The following is a 22409-nucleotide window of genomic DNA, read 5'->3' on the forward strand; positions in this document are numbered from 1 at the left end:
AAGCCTTGTTTATAATTATTGGTGTGCTTGCAACCCTAGATACGCCGAAAGGAAGTACTCAGGATTCATGTAACGGTTAAAGGCAGACTGTAATTAAAGGGCCTAATGGTTGGAGGCTACAAAAAATTATTATCAGTTTAAGTCCACGCTACATTACACCATCATGCACTGCACTGCGTTATACTAGTCTGTACAACACTGTACTGCACCACTCGACACAAACACAAAAGCACACTACACACTATACACAGTACACTTTATTCAAACCTAAGAAACTAGAATAACCTACATAAAACGGTCCTGCAATACAGTATTATTAAGCACCGTTTTGCATGTACTCGGCAGTATTTGTTGAAAGAACTATTATAATCCCACTTGACTGTTTTAAAGCGGAAATTAGAGTTTACGAATGCGAAGATAAGTTCTGTTCTCAGTTTCAGCGAAGCGTCGAAAAATTATGACGTGTACAAATTATTAATATCTGTAAGCATCCTAAAGATAGTTAAATTGTCATTATCGTGTAACCATACATTAGATGGGCTTTGTTGATTCGCCTTGGCGGACTGCACGACATATGCAGTGACCAAAAAGGCCGATAGTATTCCGATTCTGAATTTTGTCGCCTTTTGCGGCCATTTTATGCCGTGTGGTCCGGAAAATAGTCCCTAATGAAGGTAAATTACATCCGAGGTTTGTTCTCGACTTAGCTGAAAAGTAGTTGATACACTGACAAAACTGGAGCATAGCAAAATTTAAACAAGAATGATATTTTTTGGCATGTGCTTTGTCAGTGTGTAAATGAATAAACAAACGCATCGAGAAATTTGCATCGGGTTAAAATTGTTACATCCGGTTCAGTTCCCACAAATGTAGTCCTAGTCTGTATTTAGAGCATTTTTTTTCTCTCTCAGATTTTAGTAGTTATACAAGAGTTAGATTTAGGCATTCTTTGTACTGAATTAACGGTAAGTATTTATTATTTAGAATCTGAGCATTTTAGTGTAGTTATTTATGTTTATTTCAACGACAGTGCACAGTGGGTGATGAGTCATTGATGCTGATCTGGAAGTGAAGTCGTCTGTGAATTATTGCACGGTACTTTGTTTACAGTTCAGCTTATCTATAAAAAGAAGAAAAAAAAGTGCCGGATATGCTTTGACAAGAACTTCGCCTTGAGTTCATCTTTGAAGGTATCTTAGATTAACATATGATTGGTTAGGATTTGGACACAGTGAAAAATTCAGTACAAATAACAAAGAAACAATTGTTAATACCATATATGAAAAATAATTGTGATCAAGTCCTGTTTGAGCCATGTACATAAAAGTTTAAAATGCCATCACAACTTTATTATTAAAGCTAGACAGATGAAATATTCACATATTGTACATACTGACTTTAAAAATATAACTATGCAATGAAAAATTTAATTAGATTAATTTACAATTTTTAAATGTTTTTAACTTAATTTTAAATTTATGCATAAAAATTGCACATGTATAGAGTCGGTGTGGTTGATGCTCCTTATTATCAGTATGTAAGTATTCTTTGACCTTACACAAGTTGCCATAGGGGATATTTATGAAATTCTGCAAGATAATATATTTCAAAGTCAGAATGATGCCTTCATTCTAAACACGTGAAGACATCTTTCTAATTGATATTGTACTTTTAGTAATTTATACTATTTATTCTGAGTCTAAGCAGTTAATTTATGCGTTTATAGTGGATTTATTATATGAGTGACACAAATCTGTATGGCTTTCACTAATTGTTTACACACACATTTATATGGTACTTAATGAGAGAATGGAGATGAAAACTCTTTAGCATAGTGTACTCAGGTTGTCTACCAAGCCATTTTAAACTGTCAGAGAATGGAAAATGTCAAAGAAATCTAGGTCAAGGGGATAAAATATACCTTCCCTATGCATATGTACCCTTGGATGTAAGAAAACTGGAAAATGAAGTAAGTTTAACACAAAATGCATTCTTTTTTTGGTTAAGACATTGGTTGAAAAGTTATGCGTTTTGACATAAACTGATATCCCATTTTAATGAACCATTTTGCTTTATGCATTATTAATTATTAATAATAATTGTTAACTGACACTCCAAAAATTACACCCGAAATGTTTAAACAGATTATTTGAAATTAACTTTGTAAAAACTGAAACTCCAAACATTACACCAGTAATGTTTAAACAGATTATTTGAATTTAATTTCGTAAGTAGTAAGGTGGGGTACATTAGCGACAATGGGAATTAGCATTACAGAGACCCCTGGGTCAGATTAGCGATAAGGGAAATTTAACATGGCGAAAAATCGTGGGTCAGATTAGCGACAAGGGAAATTAACATGGAGAAAAATCGTGGGTCACTCTAGCGACAAAGGGAATTTAACATGGAACTATAGTGTGGGTCTGTCTAGCGACAAGGGGAAATTAACATGGGGAATAGAGTTTGGGCTTTGGGGATTTTTTTTTTTTTAATTTTTTTAAATTTAAATTTAAATTTAAATTTAAATTTTAAAAAAGGGTAGGCAATGGAAAGGCTATCTCTTTTCGAGAAATATGGCTGGCCCTGAAAAGGGCCTTTGGGTTTATGTTAATGTATTCATTAACATAAATGGTACCGCATTGGTCTTCTTCTTGTCCTTAGGCTACGTCTCACTGTTGGTCCGTAAATCAGCACTCTTTTCAGGCATCCTTGTCTTTCAACGTAGATCCTACATATCCACAGGCTGGTGTTTGTCCTGTGGACAACGGTCCACTTGGCTCGGACATACATGAGCATGTCCGTCCGGAACATCATGGAAGACACAAGCGTAGAAGATTGCACATCGGTCCACATCTTGAAGCGACGAGAACAAGTGAATCAATGCAGTGAACTGCGCTTATTTATAGGTACAGGAAGGATTGAAACGGATTGAATTCATTTACCAATCCGAACACGCGTTACAAAATTCAGTCAGCTCGCATCCAATCCGAAGAGAGCAGTCTGTGACATCACGTGGTCTATATAGATTCGTTAGCGCTTGTGTGCAGTCAATCTATGCGACAGTGATTCAACATGACGGAAACTCAGAAAACGATCCATTGGGGTGCACCAGCAGGGGAGACTGCCCAAGGGAATCCGGACTTACTTTCAGAAGAGGTACATTGGGATTTTGTGGATTTTCTTACCTCGCAAGAATTTGTTCCGGAACCTTCGTTACCTTCTTCATTACCGCAAGTGGAGAATTTTAGACAGAGACAGAAAGAAGAATTGGAGAAATTTATACAACGACAAAAGGAAGCGGAACAAGCTTTTCTCCTACAGCAACAGCAACAGCAACAAGAAGAGGTAAGAAAAAAACAACAGCAACAACAGCAAGAAGAAGTAGCAGCAAAGAAACAAGAGGGTGAAAATCAAACGGCTACGGTACTGTTGGACATTTTAGCGGAGTTAAGAAGTCTGAAACAAATGTATCAGACTTCTTTATCACGACCGAAGAGAATACGACCTTCCCGAGCTAAACACGCCAACCCTGTGACTAAGCCTGTCGTACCACCCTTAGTGATTTCAACCCAATCATCAGAAGTAGGCCTTGGCCGTGGCAAAGGCTTAAGGCAGTTAAAGTTGATTGGTTAAACTCACCCCTACACCAAAATAAAAAGGCCCTTTTCAGGGCCACCCACATTTCTCGAAAAGAAATACAATTTCAATTTGCCAATAACTCAAAAATAAACCCCACTCATTTTACCTTATAGTACGTGTCTGTGTATGAGTGCGTGAGTGTAGCTTCTTATTTTAAAATCAAAACTCAAAGACACTTACCTTATATCATTCATGTATTCTTTTATCCATTTTTTTACAATCCAATTCACAATTCACCACAGAACACTTTAATTAAAAGTTCATTGACTTCTTCTTTCTCCTTGTTTAGCCTCTCTGTTTTTTTTAATTTCTTCACCGTTTTTTCCTCATTTTCTTCCTTTCTTCTTTTCTTCTCCTGTTTCTTTGCTTCTTTTAAATAGAATTGTCTTCTTTCTTCCTCTTCTTCCTCTGAAGAATCCCTCTCTTCTTTCGAAGAATCCCTCTCTTCTTCCGAAGAATCCCTCTCTTCTTCTGAAGAATCCTTCTTTTCTTCTGACTCCTCTTGTTTCTTTTTTGGGCAATCTGGAGACCAATGTCCTTTTTCTTGACAATAATAACAGGTATCTTGACTTTTGTCTTTTTTAGCCCCTGTTTTTTTTCTTTTTTGACGGTCTGGACACTCTGAAGACCAATGCCCTTTCTTCTGACAGATATAGCAAGTATCTTGACTTTTACCTCGAAAGGAAGGAGAGTAGTCCGTCGGCTGGTCTGAAGAGAATTTTCTAATGACCCCTCGCAAAGCTCTGACGAAACGTTCCATCTGGGTAGTCTCTTCCATTGTTATGCTCGGCTTGAGAGTGAAATGAATAGTGAAAGGACAAGACACACACCCTTTTTATATACGCTGGTTTGCCAAGACTATAAATTAGTCTATGGTGTTTAAACTTGAGTCATTTGACGTTTTGCACTCAAGATGAAACGATCCCATTCATTCGAGAAGAAAGAAGAAGAAGAAAGTAAGAGGCAGAAACGTGATCTATCGCCTCGTACCAGGGCTGAAATCTTGGCACAAATTCATGCCAGTGATTTTGAAGAGGACATGAGTGAACCAGAATCTGAACCCTCTAAACCAAGTTCACCACCCTTAGTCAACCCTGAAAAGTACTATTCCATTCGAGAGACGGAAAAGCGCTCCTCTAGAAAATTTAGAACCACGGCTTACACCTACACGGTGAAGTTTAAAGATTTCAAGGCCGACGTACCATTGGAGAAAGTAGAAGGGTTTATCACCGAGATGTGGGAATCTTTGCTCACCGCACTCAAGCGACAATGTCAAGCCAAAGAAGACGATCGCTTGACACTATCCATAGATCACGACGGTTTGAAATCCCCTGTTTGGATCGAGTTTAGCAGACCCGCAGAACTGACCACTTCCAAAGTCATGGACAAGATACAACAGGTGCAACAATCTAATGACCAGTTTGACATCACCGATGGTAAAGCCACACTGAAAATGGCCCACGTCTCTCCTCCTCAAGGAACTGGATGCAAAAAGATGTTATTGGTGGACGACCTTCGCAACACCAAAAAGAGTCTCGTCCGAATTAACAACCCTCAAGACCAGATGTGTTTAGCCCGTGCCATCGTGGTGGGACGAACCTATGCCAACAAGAACGACACGGTAGAATGGAAAAGAACCTGGAAAACTATTCAACGATGCGATCGAGCCAAACAACGAAATGAAGCAGAACTCCTGTTGCAACAAGCCGGACTGTCCAAAGACACACCCTGTGGCATTCCTGAGATGCAAAAATTGCAAGATGCCCTAGCTCCACGCTACACCTTGAAAGTGCACCCTCAAGAAATGCGTGGAACTCTGTTGTTTCGAGGCCAAGATTTTAAGGACGGAAAATACATTTATGTCTATCATCACGATGACCATTTCGATACCATTACCAGTATCACTGGATTCCTGGGATACAGTTATTATTGTGAGAAATGTGACTATGGTTATAACAATTGAGAGCAACACAAGCATTGTGGAATGAAATGCCCAGGATGTTTGGCCTCTCCACCCTGTCTGAGCGAAGGACCAGTGCCTTGTTCGACTTGTTTGCGCACGTTTGTCAGTCCTACCTGTTACCAACAACATTTGAAAACACAAGGTTCACAGAAGAAATGTGCTTGTCAACTCCTGAGATTGTGCCCTACCTGTGGACAAGGCATACTTACCAATAATGCCAAGGCACACGTATGTCGAGGAAAGAAAAAATGTCACATTTGTCACCACATCGTGGACTTGGAACACCAATGCTACGTGCAAAAATACCAACCCCCACCAGAGAAAGAGGACGGTCACAAGAAGAAAGGCAATTTCATCTTTTTCGATTTCGAATGCATGCAAGAGACCGGCATTCACATTCCTAATTTCTGCGTGGCTCATCGAGCGTGCGAGAAGTGCATTCAAGAACCTATCTTCAGTCATTGCCCTCACTGCAGCAAGATTCCTGGAGGACGTGAAAAAATCTTTCGGGGACCAAACACGTTAGCCGATTTTGCCCAATGGGTCTTAGACCCCATCGACAACACGTGGAGCCAAGAGGACATCGAACGTTACGGAGATTGTCATCGTCATGCCACGGTGATGGCTCACAATTTCTCCGGATACGATGGACAGTTTCTTTTGAGGTACTATGCGGAACAAGGCACCGAACGTCCTAAAGTGACTTTGAACGGAGCCAAAATCATTTTCATGCAAGTGGGACAAGTACAGTTTAAAGATTCGATGAGTTACTTGGCCATGCCTTTGAGCCGAATGCCTAAAACGTTTGGAATGACAGAAATGGCTAAAGGGTACTTTCCACACTTTTTCAATACGGAAGCCAATCAACATGCCGTTCTACCCCATTTGCATGAGGCTCACTATTACGACCCCGACAACATGCGTACCGAACAACGAGAAGCTTTCTACGCTTGGTACCAGGCTCATGCCTCTGACCCCTTCGACTTTCAGGAAGAAATGTTAAAGTATTGTCGTTCCGACGTGGACATTTTACCGCGTTGCTGTGGAAAATTTCGAGAACTGTTCATGGAACACGGAGGGGTCGATCCTTTGAAAGAAGCTTGCACCATTGCCAAAGCGTGTTCCTTAGTGTACCGCCAACGATTCATGCCTGAAAACACCGTGGCTGTCATCAGTCCTCAAACGACCCACTATGTCAAGCGTCAATACTCGGTCAAAGCCCTACGTTGGTTACATTACTTGTGCGACAAGGAAGACAAATCGATTCAGCATGCCCGCAACGGAGGAGGCGAAAAGACCATCGGAACGTATTCGGTCGATGGCTGGGACTTAGAAAACCCCAAGATCGTGTACGAGTTTAACGGTTGCTTATTTCACGGATGTCCCGTCTGCTACCCTGACCGTGACACTAAAAATCAGTTTTTGCAACGAACCATGGAAGACTTGTACCAGGACACTTGTCAGCGACGCCTAAAGTTAGAACAGGAAGGATACCAAGTGGTGGAAATGTGCGAACACGAGTACGATCACCGTTTGAAAACCGATCCCGAGTTTAAACGCCTCGTGGAAAGTTACCAGTTCATGGACCCGCTGAACCCGAGGGATAGTTTATACGGAGGAAGGACCAATGCCACCTGTTTGCTGTACCAAGCCGACGAAGAGAAAGGAGAAGAAATCAAATACTTGGACGTGTGTTCGCTGTATCCCTACGTGTGCAAATATTGTCGCTTTCCTGTAGGGCACCCGCAATTGTTGACGGAACACATCGACCTGAAAAACATTCGACAATACGAAGGCTTGATCAAGTGCAAAGTTTTGCCTCCCACGAACCTATACCATCCCGTCTTACCTCACCATTGTCAAGGCAAACTGATGTTTCCCTTGTGCCGTACTTGTGCCGAAACGTGCAACCAGGACCAACCTTGCCATCACAGCCAGGAAGAACGTGCCTTGACGGGAACCTGGGTCAGCGTGGAATTGTTCAAAGCTCTGGACATGGGATACCAACTGTTAGAAGTGTACGAAATTTGCCACTTTCCCAAGACACAACAGTACCACAAGGGTGACCCTACTCAGAAAGGCATTTTCGCCGACTACGTGGATGCCTTTTTGAAACTGAAACAAGAAGTCAGCGGCTATCCTTCCTGGTGTCACACTCCCGAAGACCAAATACAATTCAAAGAGAAATACTATGCACAAGAAGGCATCTCTTTAGACCACATCGAAAAAAACGAAGGCAGGCGATCGTTTGCCAAAGTGATGTTAAATTGCTTGTGGGGTAAAATGGCACAACGACCGTGTTTACCCAAGACGGAATATTTGACAGAACCTTCCCGCTACTTCCAGATGATTCACGACAAAACCAAATACATGAAACACGTGGACGTCGTTCGAGAGAATTTGATCTTGGTCAATTACGAAGAAGATCTGGACTTTGTACAAGACGACCCTTTTGGAAATGTCATCATTGCGGCTTACGTGACAGCTCATGCTCGCTTAAAATTGTACGAAGCTTTAGAACTGTTAGAAGAACGCGTCCTGTACTTTGACACGGACAGTTGCATTTACATCCATCACCCGATTCAACAGCACCCTGACATCGAAGGAGACCGTTTAGGAGCCTGGACAGACGAGCATCCCGACGACAAGATTCTAAGTTTCGTCAGTGGTGGTCCCAAAAATTACGGCTACGAATACCGGGACAAACAAGGAGAAGTGCACACGACGTGCAAAGTGAAAGGACTGACTCTGAATCATCGTACCAGTCGAGTGGTCAACTTTGAGGTATTGAAAGAAGCCTTGCAATCGGGAGAGGATGGAAACTTTAAAGTGACCACCTATCAACCGAACAAGATTGTACGTTTACCCACTCACCACATCGTCAGTCGACCCTTGGAAAAAGTCTATCAAATTGTATACCAGAAGCGAGTGCGACTTCCCAATCACTTCACCTAACCGTACGGTCACGTCGGTATTGGTCTGTATATGAAAAGGAACCCTAGGCAAGATCGATAGTTCATTGTTCATTGAAGTAACTTACCATGTCGTTGACGAAGAAGAAACCAGATTGGTTAGGAGTCAAATGCTGGACATCACCGAGACCAGGGTTTTGAGGCTTGGACACAAGAGGTGGCCCAGTATGCACGAGAGTTATTCAAGGAAAAAAGTTACTTTTCAACCTGTGTTAGTGACGGTGCCAGAAGAACCCGTCACCCAGGACAGGACTGTCGTGGACAGGCCTGAAAGACCCTTTCGGGAGGACACTTGTGTGACCTTACCCCCTACTATAGAACTGGTTAGAACTTTACCCAAAACATGTTGTACAGACACTTGTGTTTATTCCACGTTCATGGTTATCATGTGCCTTTTATTCTTGTACTTAAGCCTTTGGCTTTTATGTATTTTTGTCTTTCGTATTCATGTTTGAAAAAAAACATTCAATAAACGTGTTCTGAAAAAGTATATAAACTCTTGTCTTATTTGTTTTTCGTGTCACAAGTGACATTTCTCACACCATGGCTACCTCTGCTGTCTCTGCTCCCTCTTCCTCTACTGTCAAAGCCATCGACGAACACTTAGATCGTGCCAGTTGGGAGGCTTTGTATCTTCGCCATCCCTTTAACATGCTCATTGCTGGACCTAGCGGTTCAGGCAAAACCGAATTCGTCAAACGTTTGATCGAACATAAACATCATTTGATCGATCGACCCCCTCAACGAATCGTGTGGTGTTACAAAGAGTGGCAATCGGCGTACAGCCTCTTGCGAGAAAGTCAAGGCGATTCCATCGTGTTTGTGGAAGGCATTCCTAAAGAAGACGATAGCATCGTCTCTGACTCCCGTCTAACCCAATTGGTCATTTTTGACGACATGTTAGGAGAAGACGAAGAAGAAATTAAACTGTGGTTCACGCGCAAAGGGCATCACCGTAATGCCAGTGTCGTTTACATCACCCAAAATTTGTTTCAACAAAGTAAAGCCCATCGCACCATCAGTCTCAATGCGCATTACGTGGTCTTGTTTAAAAGCCCTCGAGATAAATCGCAAGTGCAAGTCTTAGCCAAACAGTTAGGAACGCCTTGGCTGACTCAGGCGTACGACGATGCCACTCAAACTCCACACGCCTATTTACTCGTCGATTTGAAACCTACGACCCCCGAGGATTTGCGATTTCGTACCCACTTGTTTCACCACTGGTGCCAAGACGGAGGGCCTGTCCTGTACACGTCTCCGTCCTTGACTTCATTTCACTCCCCATAAAAAAAATCTATAAAAACCTCAGACCCTTTTTCGTCTGTCTCACTCTCAGTGCGAACATGACGTCCCTTCAGTCGCATCTTCCCGTCAAATTGATTCGTGCCTTGTATGGCATCAGTCGAGAAAAAGATCCACAAACACGAGCTCGTGTCTTAGAAGCTAGTCTCAAAGAAGTCTTACGATGGTTCACGGTGACGGCACGTCAATTACTCCAAGGAATCATTCAGATTCCTCATCAAACCAAACGCTTTTTCGATTGAAACAAAGTCGCTTTGGTCCAACTGGCCAATCCCCGCATCGACACTCAAACCAAAAAACAAATCATTTTGAAACCTGGAGGGAGCGGTACTCTAGGAGGGGTCATCATTCGCTCACTCTTAAGATGGGATCCTAATGCCCCCAAAGTTATACCCATGACAAAAGTCCAACGAAGCCCCAAGAAGAAAAGACCAGGTCCCCAAGGAGAACTTCTCCAGTGGCAGGACCCTCCTCTGACCAGACACCACCCCGGAAAAAGAAAAGAAGCCCCCAGAAAAAGAAAAGTCCACAGAAAACTAGTCGCAAGAGAGGCACTTCGGCCAGGACGCAACCTTACACTCGCAAACCACGACCTGTCACAGCGGTGACTGCGTCTCCGGCAGCTTCACGTTTGTCCACTTCTCCGTTAATGACACCCAGAACTGAAGAGTACTTGGAGACGTTGATCACACCAAGAACTTCTCCGTTGATGACCCCCAAAAGAACTTCCCCAGTGGCAGGACCTTCCAATTTAGTGGCAGTGGCTGCTGCTCACAAAGTACCTTCTCCCAAAATCAAAGTTCAAGAAAGATCGGGCATGTTACAAAGTTTACTGGATTTGTCCAAGCAAGAACTGGCTCGATTTACTCCGTTGCGTACCCCTGCACGACGTGTCATGCCTGTCCTCAAACTGATACGACGTAAAGACAATCAGTGGCGACGCGTTCCAGTATAAAAAAGGCCTGTGACCAAGTCGGGTATCAGTGTTTTTTTGGTGCTCCTGAAGACTCAAAGATGTCACCCTCCAGAAAACCCCAAGGAAAGAAAAGGAAAGGACTGCCACCACGTTTAGCCAAACATGGGGACATGTTATCTGTCCTGTCCAAAGCTTCTCCACCCCTACGAAAAAAACTCATTCAAACAGCCTCCAAAGAGGTCATCGATACCGTGTGCGAATGTTGTTTGAACGTTTTGAAAGGCACGATCCCTTTGTCCAAACACCAGAAACAATGCTTAGGCAAACATCGTCACGTTCTTCGCCAAATGGTTCAAAAGAAAATTCCCATTCGTCAAAAAAAGAAGATGTTAGTGCAACGTGGAGGTATTTTGCCTCTCTTGTTAGGCCCCATACTGAAAGGAGTCTTGGGAACCATGTTGGGAGGACTGGTGGTAGCAAGATAAAAAGGCCTCGGAAGTTCCAAGATCTCAGAATCGACCCCTGACAACCCCATGGAATCACGAAAACTAGCTTTAGTGCCTTACAAACGATGGATGGAATACCATCGGTGGCAAGAACAACGCACCCCGCATTTACCTCCCAATCCCCATTTGAGCGAGATGTCCCAGTTACAACACGAATTGCAGTCCTTGATGGATCGCCAAGATTTGTCCGAAACAGAAAAATCGCAAAAGTACGGTCAACTCTTCCAACGACTGCAACTCTTTCACCAGAAAGCTTTAGACGAAACAGCTCTACCCACTCTGAAAGATTTTAAGACCTTGATGAAAAGTCCAGCACCATCACCAGTACCAGTACCAGTACCAGTACCACCAGTACCAGTGACCAAGACAGAAAAAGGAGAAGAAGAAGAAGGGTTTCAAACTCCACCAGAAAAAGTACGCAAGTTAACAACACCACCTACCTCCAGAATTGGATGGATTAAAAAGATGATGGCCACCCCTTCTTCATCACAAGAGAAAAAGAAAGTGAAGACAGAAGTGAAGACAGAAGTGAAACAAGAACCGATATCCCCCGCTCAGACATCCTCCTCCTCTTCAACACCTATTGCCGGTCGCACACGCAAAGCATTGCAATCCAAGAAAGTACCCCAAGAGAAAAAGAGTAACATCCTCCAAGAGTGGGTGTCTTATTAACACACCAACCAACACAAAAAAATGGAAAAAGTCTTAGCCAGCATTTACTACGATCCCTCCCATCCTGCAGGTTACGCAGGAGTTCAAAAATTGTATCGTGCTGCCAAAACGCGACTGAAAAGTCTCCGTTTACCTCAAGTGCAACGATGGTTACAAGAACAAGCTACCTACACTTTACACAAACCCATTCGACGCAAGTTTGCCAGAAGTCGCACCCGAGTGGAAGGCATCGATCATCAATGGCAAGCCGATTTAGCCGATGTCTCTCATTTGGCCAGCTACAATCGTGGCTACAAATATTTGTTTTGTGTCATCGACGTCTTTTCCAAATTTGTCTGGGTCGTGCCCTTGACTTCCAAATCGAGCAGCGAGTTAGTGCGAGCCCTGCAACGAGTGTTGAAACAAAGCGGTCGTCACCCTCTTCGATGGCAAACGGACAAAGGCACCGAATTTCTGAACCAAGCTTTCCAAAAAGAATTAAAGAAACGTGACATTCATTTTTTTACCACCGAGAATCCCGAAACCAAAGCCAGCATCGTGGAACGTTTTCAACGCACTTTGAAAGAACGCATGTGGAAATATTTTACGCATCACCACACTCTGAAGTACATCGACATCTTACCGCACCTGGTGCAAGCGTACAACCAATCTTACCATCGAAGCATCGGACGTGCCCCGCAAGACGTGACTCCCGACAACGAAGTGTTGGTGTTTGAGCGCCTGTTTGGTACGTCCCCGACGAGGGCTGTCCCCAAGAAAAGTGGAGACTTGGCCGTAGGAGATTGGGTGCGCATTGGCAAAACCAAACGCACTTTCGACAAAGGTTACTTACCTAACTGGACCACCGAATTGTTTCGCGTCACTGGACGAGTGCATTGCCGTCATCCTGCCGTCTATAAATTGGAAGACATGAACGGAGAAGTGCTCAAAGGAACGTTTTATTTGCCCGAGTTACAACGTGTCACCAAAAAAGAAGACGACGTGTACGACATCGAAAGCATTCTCGAACGCAGAACCCGTAAAGTGGGCAAACGACGTGTCAAAGAAGTCAAAGTACGTTGGAAAGGATATCCGCCCAGTTTTGATTCTTGGATCGACGCTTCGCAAGTCATCGACTATAAAAAGAAGTGACCATCATGCCTTTTCACACAGCAGACGCAGCTACGTCGACCACTCCTCCTTCCCCTAGTTCTTCTGTGCAAGATTTACAAAAACAACCCTTGTGGGTGTGGTGTGGAGAACGTGTGCCTAAAACGCAAATCGTCTTTTTCTGCCAAATCTTCGTGGTGTATTGTGTCATCGGGGCAGCCATCGCCAATTTGAGTTTGCAACAAGGAGACAAACAATTGTGGACCATTTTATTGAGCAGTTGCATCGGTTACCTGCTTCCTAATCCCTCCCTGAAATTCACCTCGAACGGGAACCCCGGGAACCTTGTGTCCAGTGCCAGTGCCAGTCACAACTTCAATCACAACCAGAACCCCATTTTAGACGGAGACACGCCTCTGACGTCCAGTAACCCCTCGGACAGCCACAGAACTCTGGAATTATGAGTCACCAAAACCAATTTTACTTAACTTTACCCAGTGACAGTTCCATGGAGGTGTTTCCCAAGAACACGTTGTGCTGTTACACGGCCAAATTACCTCAGGCCATCCAGTTAGATCACGAAGCCCATTGGGAAGTGGCTTTAGTAGAAATGATTCACCCGACCCAAGTCCTCAATGTCCTTCCCAATCAAAATTTTTTTCATGTGGAAGTTCATGACGAGCAAATGCAACAGTGGATGGATAGCAATGTCAAATATGACAAGAAAACCCGTACACAAAAGTACACCACCTATCACTTGTTCATTCCCCCAGGCTATTATTTTAGTGGTCAACATTTGGTCAGCACCATAACCTCCAGGTTTAATGTCGTGTTTCTGAAAGCTTTGGAGCATGTCAACAAAAATGTCACCATGGAGTACCACAAAGCAGCTCGTCGCTTCTTGATGAAATTTGAACGGAGTAAAATCATGTCCATTTTATTTTGTCCTGAATTGTTTGACATGTTGGGCGGAGACATGGACATGAGAAAGACCATGATGAAGAAAAACGAATTACCCATCGTTTACGACAACGAGTCTTTTAGCAAGTTATTTCGTGCCCCGGTAGAACTGAACCAAGGACTGAATTTGATGTTCGTGTATTCCGATGTGGTGGAGTACAACGTGGTGGGACACACCTCCGTACCGTTACTGCGTGTCATTCCTTTCAAAGTGGATTCTGCCACGAACACTGACGAGGAAGGTGGAAACACTTACCACGTCCACCGCGAATTTGTCCATCCTCACTATTTGCCTGTCAGTAAGTCGTATTTGGACACGGTCAACATTGCTATAAAAGGAGATCTGGGACAAAATATTCCATTCACCAAAGGAAAAGTCACGGTGAAACTCCATTTTCGAAAACGGTTCTCTCACGACTCTTAAGTCATGTATCCAGTGTACCGAGGGGTTGCTCGACAGCGAGGACACGGCTTAGGAGATATGTTAAAATCGGCCTTTCGTTCGGTGGCCCCGGTGTTGAAACCGATGGTGACACGCGGATTGCACGCCTTGAAAGATGCGGCACTGACGCAAGGCAAAGAATTTCTCCAAAATGTCATCATCGACAAACAAAACCCTAAAGAAGCCTTCATGAGGGCAGGCAAAAATGTCTTGCTGCAAACGGGCAAAGACATTTTAGGCCAACGAGAAGCACCTATAAATGCCCTGCACGCTACCGAGTCAGGCATTCAGCAAGGACAAGGCAGAAAGAGACGACGAAGAAAACACCCTTTCACCAGACTTCAAGCGAGAAAGGCCAAGAAAAGAAGAACCGTTCGAGACTTAGACGTTTTCGATTATTGAGAAAAGAGACAAAAAAAATGATGCACCGAGAATCTTGCGCTTGTTCCAAGACGGAACTGGATCTGTTTGCCATGCCCCCAACGATGATGACGATGCAAGAATCCCAGTGGGTGGAATTTCACCCCGTCTCCTCACTGACCGATTCCGCTCCCATCGAGTTTGAAATCAAAGGACAGCCCGAAGATTACATCGATCTGAATAGCAGTTACTTGTACCTGAAATTCAAAATTCTAGATAAGACTGGAGGTGCTATAGACGATGAAGCAGTAGCTCCCGTCAACAATTTCATGCATTCCTTGTTCAGTGGAGTGGACTTGTATTTGAATAACAAACTGGTCAGTAGCAGCATGGATACTTACCCTTATCGTGCCTACCTGGAAAATCTCTTGACGTACGGAATAGATGCCAAGAACACTCATCTCAATGCCTGTGTGGTATGGGAAGCTGACGAACCTACCAAGTTTGAAATATTGGAAACTGATGAAAAGAAAGACAACAATGATGGATTTGTAGAACGAAGAAAGAGAATCACGGGAGCCGACACAAGTTTAGAACTGATGGATCGTTTGCATTTGGACATGTGGTTGCAAGAAAAGTATTTGCTGAACGGAGTGGATGTCCGCCTGAGACTGAATCGTAGCAGTGCCGCTTTCCATTTGATGGCTGATAGTGACGGTTACAAAACCAAAATCCTTGAAGCCAGACTCTACGTACGCCGTGTGGGAGTGTTACCTAAAGTGGGAAACGACATCAGTCAGACGTTGAGCAGAACGACCGCCAAGTATCCCATACGACGCGTGGAAGTGAAAACCTTCACCATTCCCAAGGGACAGCGATCCATGATCGAAGATCATCTGTTCCAAGGACAGTTACCCAAACGTTTGATCGTTGGTATCGTCGAGAATACAGCCTTCAACGGAGCTGCAGAAAAAAATCCTTTCTACTTTCAACACTTTGGTGTGTCCAAAATCGAAGTCAGTCGCGATGGCAAGACCTTGTGTACCCGACCTTTCGAACCTGACTTTAAAAAGAAGAATTACTTGAGATCGTACTTGTCCCTGTACGAAGCCACCGGACAGTTAGGAACCAATACCAGTCACGGTATTACGTACGAGGATTATGCAGGAGGCTACGCTTTGTGGGCTTTCGATTTCACTCCAGACCAAGGCAGCGACGAGGGACATTTCCACCCTATAAAATCCGGCCAGATTCGTGTGGAAATTCAGTTTAAAGACCGAGACCCTGATGAAACGGTGAACGTCATCCTGTATGCAGAATTCGATAATACCATAGAAATCAACAGTTTGAGAGAAGTCATCCTAGATTACTAGAAACCATGGAAGACTGTTATCCCTCTTTACCTGGTGGAGAAACTTTTAGTGTTGGATTGTTGTTAAAAAATGTTAGAGTTGTTGTTGTTTAGTGTTAAGTGATTTTTGAATAAAAAATGTTGTGTTTTGAAAAAATTGTTTGATGTTATATTGTTGGATTATTGTTAAAAATGTTAGAGTTGTTGTTTAGTGTTAAGTGATTTTTGAATAAAAAAATGTTGTGTTTTGAAAAAAATGCCTTTGTCTTTTGTTTAGCTATAAGAATGTTGGATTGATGCTCTTTCATTTCTTACTATCCCTCTCATGACACTCACTAAACGTTGCGACTCAAAAACCGTGTGGGGGATGTTTTCCTTCACGTCCGCGCTTTGACTTTAAGAACCGGGTTGTTTCCAGTCTAACCATCCATTGTCGACTCATCCTCCTAAGAAGATGTGCTCCAAACTATCTAAACTCAACGAAGCCTACGTGAATTTGCATAGGGTCAGACACAGTCTGATACCGAAGCCAGAAGAAACAGAGAATGTGAGAATGTTAAAAGTCACTGAAGACCTGATAGAAGAGCTCTTCAGAGAAGAAATGAACAGGGAAAAAGAAGAATGGACAGAGAAGTACAGACTTCAGAGACAGCAGCAACAACAACAACAAGAGCAGCAGCAGCAACCTGAAGCTGACAGAGGCTTTGTCGATTGTCGTATCGACACCAAAGAGTTCTTCTTCTCTTTCCGAAGAAGCAGACCTATCGCCAGAAAGTCTATTCTCAGAGGACATCGCATTCTTAGAAACTAAAAAAATGCCATAGCAAACAAAAAAAAAACAGCCCTTTTCAGGGCTACCCAATACTCTAGAAAAGAAATAACAATCGATTTGCCAATGTGTGTAGGTAGAGTAGTGTGAAAATAAACACTAACTCTTTATTGATAGTGAGAGTGTATGTGTTTGTGTGTTTGTGTTTGTAAGTGGTTAAGTAAGTTGGTATGGATAGTAGATTAAAATAATGTCCTTTTTTTGGTGTTTGAGGTGTAAATTTGGGGTTAGATTGGATTGCTTTGCGTATGTGGATAGTCTATTGAAGTGATTTATAAAAAATTTTAAAATAGTGATGGGTAGCATAAAAAGTGAGTGAGTGTTTCTTTTAGGTCCGCGCGTTGTTGTTTTTTGGTCATGATGTAGGTAAGATCAATTTTATGTTTTTAGGGGATGTTTTCCTTCACGTCCGCGCTTTCACTATAAATTGAAACTCGTTCGGCAGTCCAGCTACCCTTGTTGATTGATCAACGCCAAAAATGAACACGAGACTGGAGAAACTGTTGGAACTTCATGTGCATCTGGAATATGCCAGGCGCATATTAAATGAACTGGCCGCGGAAGCCATTGTGGAGGAGGGAAGGATAAGAGAGGAGGAGGAAAGAAGAAACAAAGAAGAGGAGGAGAGAAGATATAAAGAAGAAGAGGAAAGAAGATACAAAGAGGAGGAGAGAAGATACAAAGAAGAGGAGGAGGAGGAAAAGGAGAGAAGAAGAAGAAATTTCAGAATCCCAGAGAGCGAAAATTGGGATTCTGAAGCGACATATCCTGCCTCTGCTCTCTCCCCCAAAAAGGTAAAAAGTAACTGGGGGACAAGATGTGTATGTGGCGCCAGGCCTGGAAGGTGCCACCATTAACCAGGTGTCCATGAAGTTCCAAAAAAACAGCCCTTTTCAGGGCTACCCAATACTCTAGAAAAGAAATAACGATCGATTTGCCAATGTGTCTAGGTAGAGTAGTGTGATTATAAACACTAACTCTTTTTTAAGATAGTGTGAGGGTATGTGTTTGTGTGTTGGTGCTTGTAAGAGCTAAGGTATGTTTGTGGGAATAGTAGATTATGGGTTTCTTTATTGTTTCTTAGCGTAGGTGAGGAGTATAGTTAGGGTTCTATAAGCGCTCACGTACGATTGTGTGGATAGTAGATTATGGATTAGTTTATTGTTCTTAGCGTATGTGGAGAGTATAGTTTGGGTTTTGTAACCGCTCACGTACGATTGTGTGGATAGTAGATTATGGATTTGTTTATTGTTTCTTAGAGTATGTGTTTGTGTGTTTGTGTTTGTGTGTTTGTGTTTGTACCCGCTCACGTACGATTGTGTGAATAGTAGATTATGGATTTGTTTATTGTTCTTAGCGTATGTGGAGAGTATAGTTTGGGTTTTGTAACCGCTCACGTACGATTGTGTGGATAGTAGATTATGGATTTGTTTATTGTTTCTTAGCGTATGTGTTTGTGTGTTTGTGTTTGTGTGTTTGTGTTTGTACCCGCTCACGTACGATTGTGTGAATAGTAGATTATGGATTTGTTTATTGTTCTTAGCGTATGTGAAGAGTATAGTTAGGGTTTTGTAAGCGCTCACGTAAGATTGTGTGGATAGTAGATTATGGATTTTGTTTATTGTTTCTTAGCGTATGTGGAGAGTATAGTTTGGGTTTTTATTATATGAAATGAGAAAGTATAGTTTGGGTTTTATTATATGAAATGAAAAAGTAGGGGGATGTTTTCCTTCACGTTCGCGCGTTGTTTGGTCATGATCTAGGTAAGATCAATTTTACGTTTTAGGGGGATGTTTTCCTTCACGTACGCGCTTTACGTATAAGAACCCACAGTATTCGTCGTTCAAACCATTCTGCAAAGAATAAAAAAAGAAGATGGCTTCTAACCAAATGGACAAAATACAAACATTACAAGACGTTTTAGACAACTTAGGAATGATGGAGCAGATGTTAATAAGACTGGTTGAAGACCATTATTCCTATAGTCCCCATCGTGTAAAGATGGAAATTAATAACTTAAAAAAGGTAAAGGACAAGATTAGTGGTGTCATGAAAGAGATAAAGGAGGAGAAGGAGGATGAAGAGGAAAGAATAAGAATAAGCAAATGGAACGAAAAGATTGAAAAAGAAGAAGAAAATGAGAAGAGGAAGAAAGAAGAGGAGGAAGAGAAGAAGAAGAAAGAAGAGCAGGAGAAAAAGAAAGAGAAGAAGAGAAAGAGTGTTGGAGATAAAATAAGAACTTGGTGGAGAAAAAGAAGAAATTAGAAGCAGAAGAAGAAGAAAACCCAAAGGCCCTTTTCAGGGCCAGCCATATTTCTCGAAAAGAGATAGCCTTTCCATTGCCTACCCTTTTTTAAAATTTAAATTTAAATTTAAATTTAAAAAAATTTTTAAAAAAAAAATCCCAAAAGCCCAAACTCTATTCCCCATGTTAATTTCCCCTTGTCGCTAGACAGACCCACACTATAGTTCCATGTTAAATTCCCTTTGTCGCTAGAGTGACCCACGATTTTTCTCCATGTTAATTTCCCTTGTCGCTAATCTGACCCACGATTTTTCGCCATGTTAAATTTCCCTTGTCGCTAATCTGACCCAGGGGTCTCTGTAATGCTAATTCCCATTGTCGCTAATGTACCCCACCTTACTACTTTCGTACAAATTGAAACTCCAAACATTACACCAGAAATGTTTAAACAGATTATTTGAATTTAACTTTGTACAACATTGTTGTATATCCCACACGAGCAAATGTCCATATTTGACCTTAATAAGTACATGGTACATGGCCCACATATGCAAATATCAATCCCTTCTGCATGTTTTGGTGATCAGAATTTCACATTTAACTGATTATGTAGGATCTATTGGTACCTATAGTCGATATGTAAGGCACACAATTGGCTGTTTTCACTTGCAATATCCAAAATTGGTATTTCCATCATGAATATGCTTACTTGTGGTAATATCTGATAAACATACTTTTAGAAATTCATATTTTTGGGAAGAATAGTCCCTTTAATACACGCCATATTGCTTCACATTTCTGAGTGTCAGTGAGTCAAGTTTAATAGGCCTTTTCCATGTGCTTGTACCCTTAGTGTGATTTTGAAATCTGCTTATCTAGTACATTTAACTTCGTTTACCTACATCTTACTGATCTATAAGATTAAGTAAAATATATTATATCTTTTCAGGTCTAACCTGGCATCAGGAATACGGTGGAAGAGTTGGATTAGTTTGGAAACTCTCCAGTAGTTAGATGGTAATACCAAGGCTTCATTAAGACATATCCGATGTACCTGTCATAAGTGACCCGGAAAGTTTCGTATTACCCCACTTATATATATAACCACATCGACATGGCTTAGGTATTCATAAGATCAGCACCATTGTAAGCCTCCCTGGAGCTGTATCTTCCTATTATATTGTTGCCTTTTGTGGTTATTGACATTAAAACACGATGCATTTTTACCATAAAACACGATACTGGTCACATTAAAATGAGAACTTTGAGTGTACTATTATTTATATTAACAACTGGTTGAGTACCTGGTACAATAAATGTGGAACATAGCACCTGTCATTGTTTGTTTAGTGTTTACACCTATGTGCATTTGAACAGGCATATTGCAATTTGCTGCAAAAATCATTGTGATCTATCTTGCTTCACTACCCCCGTACAAAAAAAGTTATAAGTTGTACAGACCCAAGCTACCACTTGTTTTGAATATGATTCATTAGTGAACTTTGCTGTCTAAAATTTGTCAGTTTGAATTTTAAAGCATGCATGAAAGTTTAATGTTTCATTAAAATTTTGCTTTCTAAGTTTAAATGTTTATTGAAATTTTTATTATATTTAATTTATCAATGTTTTATATTTCAAACGCGTTTTCAGATAGAATTTATCTTGTATTACAAGTAAGTATTTACTACATTGAAAAATTCCTATAATTAAGGAGGATATATCAAATTTAGTTTTGGATTCTCATAAGCATTTTACCCAAAACTTGCGCCCTATGCAAACACCAGCACTAGACACCTTCTGGCAGATGTCACACACCTTGTTTGCTATAAAATTTAAACAGACATCGTGTCTAACGTTGAGACAGGTATTGCATTACAAATACAAAAGTTCGATTAAAACTGGCTATAAATTAATTTGGCCTGATAGGACTCGGGCCACAATTATTACTACCCACAACTTTGGACACAGCGGAAAGGAAACTTAAATGTGACCTGAGTCCATATCATGCCATGTGGTTTGGAATATAGTCTTTAAGGACGGCAATTACATCCGATGTTTCTTTTTCGACTTTGCGGAAAAGGCAGAGGATATTTCAATTGTTTACAAAGGTGATAGGTAAAATCTAGTAGTTGATACATTGATAGAACTGACCGTATTAAATTTAAACAAGAATGAGATAGTTTGCATGGACTTCGTCAGTAGTAGTAAGATGGGCCACTTTACGTACAATGGAAATTAGCATTACAGAGACCCCTGGGCCACTTTACGTACAATGGAAATTTAACATGGAGAAAAATCGTATACCACTTTACGTACAAGGGGAATTAACATGGGAATAAATTGTGGGTCATTTTACGTACAAGGGGAATTTAACATGGGAATAAATCGTGGGTCTGTTTAGCGACAAGGGAAATTAACATGGGGGAATAGAGTTTGGGCTTATCTAGGGACAATGGGAATTGAACATGGGGAATAGAGTTTGGGCTTGTCTAGGGACAAGGGGAATGGAACAGGGGACTATAGTGTGGGTCTGTCTAGGGACAATGGGAATTTAACATGGGGAATAGATCGTGGGACTGTCTAGGGACAATGGGAAATTTAACATGGGGAATAGATCGTGGGACTGTCTAGGGACAATGGGAAATTTAACATTACGGAAACCCCTGGGGGATATAGCCTCAAGGGAATTTAACATATGGAAATTGAACATGGTGGATCTGTATAGCGTCAAGGGGAATTGAACATGGTGGGACTGTCTAGGGACAATGATGGTAGAGGGTCAAACACAACAGAGACAGAAACATACATACACTAGTACAAGCGTGAGATTTATATATAAAGCATTACCAAGACCTGAAATCTTGCTGGGGTGTTCAAAAATTTGCATAATTGTAATGATGCTATAAATAGCTATAATCAAGGAAATGCTCAACGACAAAATGGATGTGACTAAAAGTAACGTTAAAATGACGAAATTGTCCCAGAATTTAAAGGAAAATAAACATATCCCCGAAAATTAAGTTACAATGGTTTAGACTAAAATGGATAAAATTAGTAACTACTTACAATATCAACTTCTGTGACGATCGTGGATATATACCTATGTATCTATAATCAGCTGAAATTCCTATGAAATCCCACTATCTATTTATAGCTCCAACTT

At 41.7% G+C, this 22409-nt stretch overlaps 1 long non-coding RNA gene across 1 annotated transcript; it reads left to right on the plus strand.

Moving 5' to 3' along the window:
- The first annotated feature begins 1034 nt into the window (after positions 1 to 1034).
- Positions 1035 to 20577, plus strand: LOC149803747 (uncharacterized). The gene is made up of 2 exons (XR_016419979.1): positions 1035 to 1190; positions 20196 to 20577. It is a non-coding gene; the product is annotated as an uncharacterized LOC149803747 (long non-coding RNA).
- Positions 20578 to 22409: the final 1832 nt, after the last annotated feature.

The sequence above is a fragment of the Sinohyriopsis cumingii genome, chromosome 3 (genome assembly GCF_028554795.1).
Source record: "Sinohyriopsis cumingii isolate HCF-2022 chromosome 3, ASM2855479v2, whole genome shotgun sequence".
NCBI lineage: Eukaryota > Metazoa > Mollusca > Bivalvia > Unionida > Unionidae > Sinohyriopsis > Sinohyriopsis cumingii.